This window comes from Tauraco erythrolophus, chromosome Z, assembly GCF_009769465.1.
Source record: "Tauraco erythrolophus isolate bTauEry1 chromosome Z, bTauEry1.pri, whole genome shotgun sequence".
Classification (NCBI taxonomy): Eukaryota; Metazoa; Chordata; class Aves; order Musophagiformes; family Musophagidae; genus Tauraco; species Tauraco erythrolophus.
The window spans coordinates 32,444,371-32,456,826 of NC_141496.1; positions in this window are offsets into that span (position 1 = coordinate 32,444,371).

The window sequence follows — 12,456 nt, forward strand, 5'->3', positions numbered from 1 at the left end:
TTTCAGGCTGGCAAATCAGCAAAGGAGCCAGATAAATCAGAATGAGTGTAACAGATCTCATCTATTTCAGCACAGCTTAGTCTCTTTGCTATGTCATTGTCATCAATACCCAAAAATACTTAGTTGCAGGAATAATAGTGTCTGGGTAATAAAGCAGAACCATTAAGAAAAAAAAAATAAAGAAAAGGAAAGTGAGAAGTGTGACCATAACTGTATAATAAGAATACAACTGAATTATTTAGAGGAGAGGAAAAATATTTTGTATACTGAAAACAAAAAAATACTTGTTCAGATTGTTTAAAATAATTCAGTTTCCTGGTTTTGATTTACATTTGCTCGTAACAGCTGCTTACAGGTCAGGTAACATTAGCATTCAAAAAGCAGCCCTAATGAAAGCCACCGTGCAGTTAATACTGGTGTTAATTCTATTTCATGCTCTTGGACTTGACTGCATAGGGGATTGTTTAAAATGGAAATGACTTGAAAACACACTCTAGAAAATGCATCAATACCCAGAGTCTGCCATCAAAGCAAAACTCTGAAATATATTTCTTCTCACAAAAAATGCACATTATGTACAGCGTATAAACCTCCATCAAAGGCAAGCCTCGTCCTTACTGCGGCGGAAAGCCTGGGCACAGCTGAGACACTGCATCTCAGTGTTGTGGGAAATGTGCCATACAGAGGACCCTTGTGCAGGATCTGCAAACATCTGTCGATTCCTCTGCACAGGGCGAGGGCTTGGCGACTCGGGGGAAACGATGCGGACTGAGATGATGGGCAAGAAGCCTGCATATCAGTTGGCCCACACACTGCGTAGAGAGAGCAACAGCCTTTTATTCCTTCTTTACAATCTGGTGCTCAACACATGACTGTGCTTCCTGCAGACCATGGCTATGAGTCCTGCTTTTACGCTTCACACAAACGTGTGCACTTGTCTCCTCATCACCCAACATGGGCACTCTGGAATATCAAAAGAAAAAGTTTAAAACAAAACACTCTTCGGAAATAGACCTGCTTGGTGTAAGTCATGTGGAAACGGGGAGCATACGTGATTTCAGAAAGTGATTGAATAAATTAACGGGAAACAATACTGAGGGAGGGCTGGAATAAAAAGACACAACCTGAGATCAGGATAGCACAGGGGTCGGATGAGTACAGACTGGAAAAATATTATCATATTATGTTCTTGCCTTGTGCTTACAATGTTCCTTGGGCATCTGCTGTTGGATGCTGCCACAGACAGACTACAGCATTAGGGTGACCTTCTGGCTGGCCCACAACTGGCAGTTTATCCTTTCACTTTCACCCATCGGGCTTTAAAGATATTTATCAAGGGCAGAATTGCCTTTTGCAAGAAAGGACATAACATTTTAAGCAGCTTTCACACAACGTATCCGTTTTGTTAATAAACCTCTGTGATCACAGAGTGAGGTCTCACCAGTCTGTCCTACATAGCAATTACTGTATCCTTTAATCATGTATCCAGGCTGTGGATTGCCAATGACACTGTCTGCTGGAAGGTTTTTGGCTTCAGTTTCTGTCAGAGGAACAACACTGACACCATAATTTTGTGAATGGGGAGAAGGCACTGAGGCCAGTGGGGAGGCAAGACTTCCTCAGGGGTTTGTAAGTCTTGTTCTGTCTGCTTAGATGCACAAGGATGTCCCTTAATCCCAGCGCCACACTGTCTAATAAGGAGTGGTTTGATTCCCATGCCACATGAGCATTCAGTGCCCTGGCTTCTCTGTCACAGCTAGTCAAACTGGGCAGACAACAGCAGGAGATAAAAAAGGACAATGAAAAATCAACATCAAGTCAATGAAACAGTTCGGTTAAATATCCATCAGGATATTCTTAACTTGTGTCCAAGGTAAGAGCATGCGTGAGTTGCCATAATAATGTTTTGAGCAAGCTAATGAGGGGAATGAAACTAAATTAAGAGATGGTCAACACCATCAAAAGCTGAAAGCCCAACTAGTTAATGCAAATTCTTCCTAAATAAGGATTGGTTTTCTATAGATAAACAATGTCAGTAAGTCAGTGCTGCACTTTTTTTAACAATATACACTTCCCAAAACAACAGCTGTTTTGACAGATGACTGTACTACTGGACAGTGTTTAGAAAATAAACATTATTTCCCTTGCTTTTATGTAAGTCAGTAGTGACCCTTTACACATTGCAGTCTTTGCAGATACAGTAGAGCCAGTAAACATTAAATTGGCTAAAGCTGTGTTTACACAGATATTGTATGATTCAGCAGTAGCTTTCCAGTTGGTGTAGTTACACCACCTCTCTGTGCTACATGAGTTAAGTGAACAGTGTTCCCCTGCTCAGACTAGCTAGATCTGCCTGAGTGTGTGTGCCAGGCTAGACTGTGAGTTTTCACATGCATCTCTTCTCCTTCATCTCCACAAAAATGAGAATAAGAAACCAATCTACAAGCTGAAATAAGGTACGCTCCTAGAAACCTAATTGAAAGCTTTTGAGGCACTTGTTAGATAACTGAAACCCCCAAGTGACTGAGGGCATGTCCCCAATGCACATTAGAGCATGATGCGTGCAGCAGCAATGCAGTTCAGATCAACTCTAGGAGCTGGAAGTCCCGGAGACCTGGACCAAGAAGCAATGTAGCCACTGTGGTGCACTGCTCCTGCAAACTCTTGAACTAGTAGATCGGGCTTCAATCCTTCTATTAAAAATTCTCCATTTGGCTTTGAAGAAGCAAGTCTAATCTGAACTGAACTCCTTGTGGCCATAAAAGGGATATTTCAGTAAGGAAGGGCATTAACGGATTTTAAGATTACTTTATTAGGAGTTTCTCAGTAAAGACAGACAGACATTATTATAGTGCACAGTAAGACATGTAAGGAATAATGCTGTCTTCCAAAACCAGGATTGTTGTGCTAAGAAGACTACTGGTTGTAAGGAAGCTAAATAGGTTTGATGAGGTGCTTAATGAAGAGGAAACCATCAGATCCTGGAAGAAATTAGTGCATATGTGTAATATTTGGGAGCTTTATTTTCCTGCCGTGAGCTTAAACTCATTTACGTAGATTTTAACCGCGTTCTTACAGCTGGGAGTGGGGACCGAGTCCCCATCTAGCTCTAATGGAGATGATAACTCAAGTGCCCCACTAAGAGGTGTGGCTTTTCAAGCATTTTTCTTTATGTGGCAGTGTTTAACTAATGGCTTCAAATAACAGAAAAGTCATTGCAATGCAGCAAATTCAGGCCCTTTTTTGTTATTTTTGGCATCTGGCAATGACCACACTTCCAAAGTGAGGCCACTTATTTTTTACCTAAGCTCATCAATATCTTAAAAATCCTTTCATGACTGTTTTGCAAGACAGACTATCTGGAGCTCAGTTTTGATCTAACACCAAGTTTGCACTAGTAGTCACAGTAACACTGGCAGAATTAAGCCTGCTTTACACCTATGGAAATGAAAGAATTAGGGCTTCACTCTCCTTTGCTAATGGAATGGGAAGATGACAGGATAATTTCTATGTAGGAAAGCATATTTATTCACGCGAAGTTCCTTTGCCTTTTTCTTTCTCAGCAATTTTCATCTTATGATCTGTAACCCACGGTAGGAGTTCACGGGCTTCTTCTTGGAGGACTGCAGAGGTAGAAGAAGCAAGCCTATGACCAGTCAACTTATATCTGCTGACATAAGTTTGCTGGAAAACCTTAAAACTGGTAAAAGAATAATGCTCTGTGTGCCCTTCATGTAGCAACGTCCCGCATCTCACTGGACGCAGGGAGAAAGATCAATGGAACCCCAATTTCCTGTCCTAAATCATAACGTCTGAAGTAGATTTATGACACCCCGCTGGACGGCAGGTGTATGTACGATTAATGAAGCAGCAAATATTTGTATCGAAAAGAAGGAAAGTAAACTTTCTGGGATAGCCTCCGCGGCGGCTGCCGGGCGGTCGAAAAGCCGCGCAGTGCGCGTCGCCATCTCGTGGCTCCGTGGGAGATCGTCGCGAGCAGCGCAGGGATGGCCACCCGTCCCCACACCTGCCCCAGGGCACTGCGCCTCTCTGCCTTTCGTATCCTGCGCCTACATTACGCCGCTTTGGCAGCGTAAGTTATTCTTATTGCGCGTCTCGGAAAACACGCCCGGCATTGACAGGCAGCGAGGAACCTTTTGGACTAAATGTTCTGCAAAGTTGTAATACCTGCAGGCTGAACTAAACAATGGTTTTCTCTGCGGACACTTAAGGAGTCTTATGGTGAGGAAATCTTCTCCTTACATTATTTTGTGAGTTTCAAAGTTGAACTGTTTCTGCAAAAGCTTGTTGGAGCTACTAGTAACTAGAAAAGCAAGGACGAGAACAGGAAGTGCCGAGTATAAAGTTTTTCAAACTGTCTACCAGGTGAAATCAGATCTAGTATTTGAAAGATAATCAGTTTATTAAGTAAAACTTGCATGAGAAAACACATGCTTTTACATTCACAAACATCTCATATTCTGAATCCCCTGAACCATCTCGTTTGTATGAAATAAACCCATTTGTGACATCTCAGTCAGAAAAGTACACATTAGTTTGAGCAGAACAATAAAAACTCTGAACCTGCCCCCACATTTGATTTTGACATTTGCTGAGGCTTCATAAGGTTTGAATATTTTGGTGCTGGTATTTATGTTCACCTCTCTTTCCTTTGGTGCCATACAAACTGGAAGAATTGACGTGGCTGAAAAGATCTTTCATTGATACTTCCACATGACCTGCATGAAGTAGACTAGAATATCCCATTCCCATTAAAAAACAATGCTTTAATGCTTCTGATTTACTGCTTCAAATAAAGGCAAGCTCATTAGTTTTGCTTGTTGTACTTTACTCTGAGATTTGTTGTGTAAGTATGGACCACCATCTGCAGGAACAAAATTCACATCAACTCTTGAACATCAGTTCAAGCCTGATTGACAGGGACATTTTACAAGGGCAAGCAGTGACAGGACAAGGGGCAATGGATTTAAACTGAAAGAGGGCAGATTTAGATTGGATATAAGAAAGAAATTTTTCGCTCTGAGGGTGGTGAGGCACTGGAACAGGTTGCCCAGAGAAGTTGTAGACACTCCATCCCTGGAAGTGTTCAAGGCCAGGTTGGATGAGACTTTGAGCAACCTGGTGTAGTGGAGGGTTTCCACGGTTGGAACTAGATGATCTTTGAGGTCTCTTCCAACCCAAACCATTCCATGATCCTATGATTCTATGATTGGTACCTTCAGCATGGTTATGATGCAACTACTAAACAAGTAAAGACGGTAATAAGTCAATTTTTAGAAAATGCTAAAGTTCAGGTTTATGAATGGGAAAAAAATCTTCAAGACCTTGAAGTTAGTTCCCCAAAGACATGAAGTGGAATTTCTCTGACAGAGCTCAGAGATCAACCTTACTCTCCTGAATTTAGTTGCATCAGAACAGCCTTGTAGATAATTAGACATGAATGCGTAAGTTGCACATTTCAAGGACACATTTTCTTCAAAATACTGGAGAGGGCGGCAAGTTTCTTGACCCTGGAGCTTATCTGAAGTGAAGACACTTTTCTGTCTATTTTACAGGAACACGGAAGTAATGAAGTACTTCTGAATAAAACCAGAAAGTTATCCCTTCAGTACCAGTGAAACATTTGGAGTAGACTTGTTTGGTTTGTTTTTGTTTAATCTTTTCAGAGTGCACTCATCTTGCTGTTTATCAGCCCAACAGCTTGTCAGATGTTTGAAAAAAGTTCAGAACAGCAAGCCTTGCATCAGGGATCCAAGCGAAGAACAGCTTAGAAAGTATCAGTCTCAAGTACTCTCCGCTTCTCTTGCTTCAATTATCTAGAAATCAGAGACGTGCAACAAAGAACAGGAAAAGAAACCTTTTATCTGTGAGAGAGGCCCAAGTGACACACAACTCCAAATCAATAGAGAACACAGGTTACAGACAGTTTGCTAGAACCTTGCAGTGAGCTGATTCGAAACATATTTTTGCTTTCTTTACATTAAAAGTATTTGTCCTAGGGAACAGACATAAATATTGAGCTTGGTCTTTGCAGCAGTGACTTCGTCATTCTGGTTTAATTCTTCAGAGAGCTTAAGAATCATCATGCTAGAAAGCAAGTGTTTAACTTAAACTGTGGGTAACTTCCCCCTCTCCTTTGTCTATAAATGTTGATATTTGCCATATATAACAACTGATCATGTTATTAGCTTTCTTTTATTGGTTTTGTCTGAAGGTAAATTTATCAAACTTGTCCTATCGGCTGTTATGAAGACATTAGATGCCATATGAAGCCTAGACATTTCAAAACCTGTGGGAGACTGAGTAGGCTTGTCTCTGTCTTGTTATAATCTCGGTGCTTGGTGTTCATTACTGTATCCAAGAGACTACTTGGTCCGGGAAATACAGTTTCCTGGAAGGAAACAGGCTTAGACGGTGAAATTGTTCACATAGTACGTCTCTGTGCCATGTAGGGTGCAGGTGCTTGTCATGGTTTGATGTGTGAGGGGGTGGGGGTTCTGGTGGCAGGAGAGGGGCTTTGCTCCCTGTGACCTCCTTGATTTTGGAACCGGGTTAGACTTGGTTCTGGCCACCAGATCGGACTCCCATCCCCCTCGGGGTTGAGCCAATCAGCTCCTCTGCGAATTGCCCTATTTAAGTCAGGACAAAGGAACCGGAAAAGGTGCTTTGCCCAGGAGCGAGCAGAGAAGGGAGGAGGGCACTGCCCCCGCTCCCTGGCTCCTGGCCGGGCAGCTGCCTGCGTCGGGCCAGTGCCGCCTACTGAGGATGGTGGTGGCGGAGCCAGCTGGGGAACTCGGGGAGCACCCTGCTCCCGGGGTGCCCACTGGGCTGAGTTCATCCGGAGAGGACTGAGATCTGAGAGAAACAGCTGTATCGACACCAGGTCAGTGAGGATGGAGCGGGAGGAGGTGTGCCGGAGCTGAGTTTCCCCTGCAGCTGGTGGCGAGATGGCAGGCGGCCCCCCTGCAACCAGGACGGCCTTGGTGGAGTAGAGACCCGCTCGCAGCCCGTGGAGAGGAGATGCCTGGGCCTGAGGACGATCGTGTTGGGACGCACGACAAGGTAGAGAGGCATCTGGAGTCTGCGTGTCGACCCATGCTGGAGCGAGTGGCTACAACTCCCTAAGAATCCGAGACTGTGCTAAAGCCCAGTTAGGATATTAGGAAAGACAATGGGGGGTGGATTCTTTTTAGGTGGAAAAAAATAAATAAAAAAAAAGAAAAAGTATTCCAGCATCTCACTTGAGAAAAACTGACACCATCATCCAATGGGAGATGAAGTTGAAGACCCTTTGGACATTTGCCCTGTTTATACCTGCTGCCAGTTGCTGACCTTGTAGGTAAGGCTCAGGGATCTTTTATCTTCCCTGACACAAGGAGTTCATTATTCAAGAGGCAGTTGGGTAGCCCAGACTCAGTAAATTCCCAGATGTTCAGAAAGGGATTCATTTCTGTTCATGCCAGTGTCTCGACCAGAACAAATACAAAATGGGGGAGGCTTGGCAGATACTCATTATAGCCTCCTTGGGATTTTAGGCTTTACGTCCCTTTCCTCAACCCACCAAAGGATTTGGTGCAGCAGGAATCACCCGCACAAATTCTGACACGTCTACATTTCCTTCTATCTCTGATACACCTTCCCCTACTCGTCATCATCCCCAGTCTCCATCAGTAAACACTTTCAATACAAAGGAGTTTCATACCCCCTTTCACTAGCAAATACCTTCCTTTTACTTGGTGACTCTTATGAGTCATACATAGGATCCTTGCGTGATGCTCAGGACAGGTCCACTGACTTCAGTAATCAAGGCAGTGATTCTAGGAGCCCTTTGATCTAAAAGTCTCCATCGACTGCCCATTTTAGTTGAGAAGTCATGAAGTGACTGCAGCTTTTCTATTTCCACAACCTGCTGAGCTGAATAAGCAGGTGGCCTGCTGCCTGAGACTGGTCACTGTCTGAAAAACAGTGCTGCACAGCGCTGCCTTCTAGCAGCTGGTGTGTAGACAGTCTGTAGGATCAGCTCATCTCTACACCTGGTTCACCACAGTCTCCTATCCAGGGCACATTCCTAGAAGGCAGCAGAAGAATCTGCTGCCTCATCTGTCTCATTCATCAGCACCCAACACCACCTGCCCAGAAATCAAAATTTGGCCCCATACTTGGGAAGTCTGTTTTCTACAGCAATCAATGACCATTCTGAGTTTCTTCATCACATTCATGCCTATGGCAGCTCTTAATGCTGCTTGAACCCCTTTGTGGCAAAATGAGCCTTATGATAGAGCTAAATGAAGAAACAGCTTATTCCTTCCAGTTGTTACCCAGCAATAAAGGGGTCAAAGTTTTTGTGTTCGGGTACCACGGTTGTGGAAGAGAGAATGGACTAATGAACAACTCGTTAGTCTTGTTTCTGCTGCACAGTGAAAGTTTGTTTTAACTGATGGGAACTATATAAAAAATCAGTGGCAACATTAGTGACAGGTTGGCAATGAAGGAAAGGTCTTGGTAGCTGGGGATAAGGAATCAGAGTGGTGAAGTCATTGTTCTTTTGCAGTTGCCTAGTATCTCTTTATTTGCAAAAGCCCATGGCCTTCTTCACAAGGAGCCTTATAAGGGAGATGCAAAGAAATGGTCCCTGGAAAGCATCCAGGAGGGCTTTAGGGACTGTGGGAAGCAGGGGGAAAAAAGTTAGTATCAGAGGTATGAATATTGTGTGAAAGATGTTAGAGGAATCCAAATGACTCTTCAGGTTGCTACAGTGCCAGGAACGTTTGGCATAAGTAGCAATGGGTGTTTCTTGGATGCTCTTCCACTCTCCAAAATCTGTGCAAGTGCTCTGGAAATCTTGTGAGAATGAGCTAACGTGAGACTCATAGACTGTTACAGTCTGGACAGGAAACGTACTTGCAGTGTTTTGGCTTCATTCATTGTGCCCAGATGACACGCAGGAATGTGTGAAAATGAAAAATGATGGAGCAGAAGTGGTGATAAACACGTTAATAAGTGACGGTGTTTTGTATCTTAGAAGATTTTTTGTACCTTAAAAGGAACATTTGCTCAGGTTCAGATGGAGGAACATGAAAAAAACACCTTGAATTGTTCCCACATTGTTGGCTTATGTTCACCTGCCCCTGCTAGGCTGAAACTGTGAGCAAGACTCTCTCAGGAGAGAGACCCCTTTAAAAATGGGAAAGCCCTCTGAAAGCAGACACATAGGCCAAAGAAGGAAAAATGCTGCAAAACAAGCAATGTCCTGAATAGTTACTCTTGTGATCAGCCTGCACTTTCAGCTACCTTTCAACATAAATTCCTCAATGCAAACTTTGTCAGTTTGGTCAAATAAGCTTTCAAAAGTGGGAAAGCTTGCTCTTTAACAAAGCATATTGCTCCTTTGCAGTACAGAAAAAAATATGGGAAATATTGAGGGAATATCTTTCTCTTCCCTCTTGGACCCATATGCAAAGATTTCAAGCTTAAGGTAATCTTCCCAGCATTAGTCACTGAGAATTAGTATGTCCTCCCCAGTTGTTGCTTCTAGATGCTGGGCCAGACTGTAAAAACTAAGTAGACTTCTGTGGAATGCCTAAAATTCATTTTCTCACTCAGATGCTTTCATCTGACTCATTTCATTGTGTTTACAGGCTGGCAGGTTTCCTGAGGGCAGCCATGATTCAGATTTACTGTTCCCTGGCCAGTCTGATTCTGCAGAAAAGTTATAACACCTGTAATCCAATACTGTTTCCGAAAAGAGTGAAAAATGTCGTGGTCTGAAGAGGAAGCCTCTAAACTGCAATAATCACAGTGTATCACATATCTCTACAACCTATTGTGGCAGCCCAGGCTGCTATTACTTCAAAACAGTTTCAATTCCCTTTCTCCTGTCTCCACCCACTCGTTTTAAAGAAACCAAACCTGTCTGTTCATGTTGGAGACTTGACTTTAAAAATATCTCTGGGATTTCTCCTTTCTCCTACCTAGGTCAGGCTGGGAAAACTCTGGGATCTTTGGGAGAGAACGAAAACAAGCGTATAACCATGTAGTGCCTCTTTCTGGCTACTTAAGCCAGCTGGACATCCTTGCCTTGTTCTGCCAAGCACTGGACAGTCAGGTTTTCACTCCTCGACATTTACGGGCTCCCACATATGTGCTGAGGGACATCGAAGTGTGGTACAAACTTCACTTAAATTTAACAAATTTAAACTCCAAGGCGCCAAAAGTAGATATTTAGAAAAAACACCAAAGGGTCCCTCCATCAAGAGGACAGGAGAAGCATCAAAGAAAGAAAGGATGAGTCAGGAACAAGCCAAACACCCCCACTTTCCTCTGTGCAGCTTGTTATCCTTACAGTATCTTTTGTTTTATCAACATATTTAGAAACTGTTCACTGAAACAATGACTTCAGTTATCCTCCATCCCAAAGATTAACCCCCTCATCATTAGATGAATAAGATCCTTTCAAGAATATGAGCGTTATATTTACTGTAGCTTTTTAGCTCCCTCCTTTTCAGTTTTCCACATACCTCTATAATTCTTGTTACTAGACTATTTGAAAGCAGAAAGTTATCAGCATCTCTTGGAAAACGCTTTTGTTGCAAGATTGGTCCCTGAAATGTAAAGACTCTGTGTTGTGTATCTCTTGAGTGAATCAGAAGTGTAAATAAACTTATACAGGTAAGTAAGAAAAAAGCAACAGGCCCAAGAATTCTGCATAACCACCTGGAATTTCAGATATTGATACAAATCTTTTTATTTGAGGATATTCTGTCTTTGTCAACAGCAAAACACTTTTCAGCCTTCTAAGAAGATAATAATAATTCGAGCGCCTGAGGATAGAAATAGAAATTAATGCATTGTAGAAATACTTTGAAACTCACATGTTATGTTATTCTACATCTGACTATTCTCACTACTTAACTGTACCCTCACTGGGTGCTTAAGAATCACAGGCAATAGTGTAAGGTTTCTTAACAAAATGCCATTTAACTTCTATTGGACAAAAGAGATGCTTCCAAAAAAAGCAAGTTAATAGATTACTTTGAGCTTCCACCCATGCCGTTTTTCTGAGTAAACCTGAAACTAGTTTTCCTTACAAAGCTTTAAGCTCATTTTGATTAGCTTCAGATCTGAGACTACTCTAGGAAGGAGCAAATCATGTATCATAGCCCTTCAGACTGGGGAGAAAAGAGAGGGACAGCCAGATCACAAGTGACTTCACCCACTGCAGTGCATGGGGACATTGCGCCAAGGCGAGATCTGATCTAGTTCTTCATACCTGGTAAGCTCTGTCACCTTCATCTGTTTCCAACACAGAGCTGATTGATAGGTTTAGTCACCATCTCTGTCCTTTGTGGAGCACGTCATCTGAACATTGGCTTTGATATCCTGTGTGTTTTAAAGAAACGTAGTCCTGCTTTGAGTGGGAAGTTGAACGAGATGGCCTCTTGAGGTCTCTTCCAGCCTGAATTACCCTGTCACTTCTAAGTCTTCATGCATTTTGTGATGCAAGAAGCTGAGGCCAGTCAGGAAGACACTTTGATTCATTACTTGGCTCTCTGCCTGTGTGAGTGTGAATCTACACATGAGACTGAAAAAAAATCACATTGTTTGCCCTTTGTGTCTGCTGTAAAATACTGGCCAGAACTTTTGGGGACTGAGAGCTGTAATGTACAATATTCCAAGACAAGAAATTGCCATAGGGCTGTAGATGTTCAGTGCCTCCTCTGTCCTGTGGTAGCATGACTTCTCTTCCTCTGAGAGGGGAGAACTGAAACCTCCTGTGTTTCAGTTTGAATCTATTGTCTCTTCTGCTGTCACTGGACACCACTGAAAAGAGTTTGCCCTCCTCTTGTTTGCTGTCATTGAGTGCTCAAGGGGGTCTTGGCTGGGAGAAAGCAGTATGTCCTCACCAGCCTCCATCTGAGTGAGGGCTGTCCTTCAGAAAGTTAACTTGCTTAGGCTTTACTACCAGAAAATAAAACTTTAAAAGATGGTGTATCTGCGTCTGTTCACTACATAGCTTGAAGATAAGTTATACAAACTTCTTAACAGCTCTATCCGCGTTTTTGATAGAATCAAAATTAGCCACAGTTGTTATTTTGTTGTTCCAAGTGGGCTGTAGGAACATATAGCTGATATTTACAAGCTCAGTGCATTTTACTGGTTAAGGAGATGAATATCTTGTTTAGAGGTGGGAGATGACAGGGTCTCCTCAATTCACTTGTCTGCTATAGGATGGACCCAACCTGGAGATGGAGTCCAGAGTTGAGATAAGTTGTGATGATGGTCTTAACACCTCCTCATGAATTGGTTTTTCTCTTTCCAGGGAGTCAGACAGCCAACATCAGCTTGCGTGGGAGCCTGTGGTCGGTAGATCTCAGCAGCCAAGTCCTCACCTAGTTGCTTGCTCAGTTCCCTCTGTGGATAGGATAGAGAATTGAA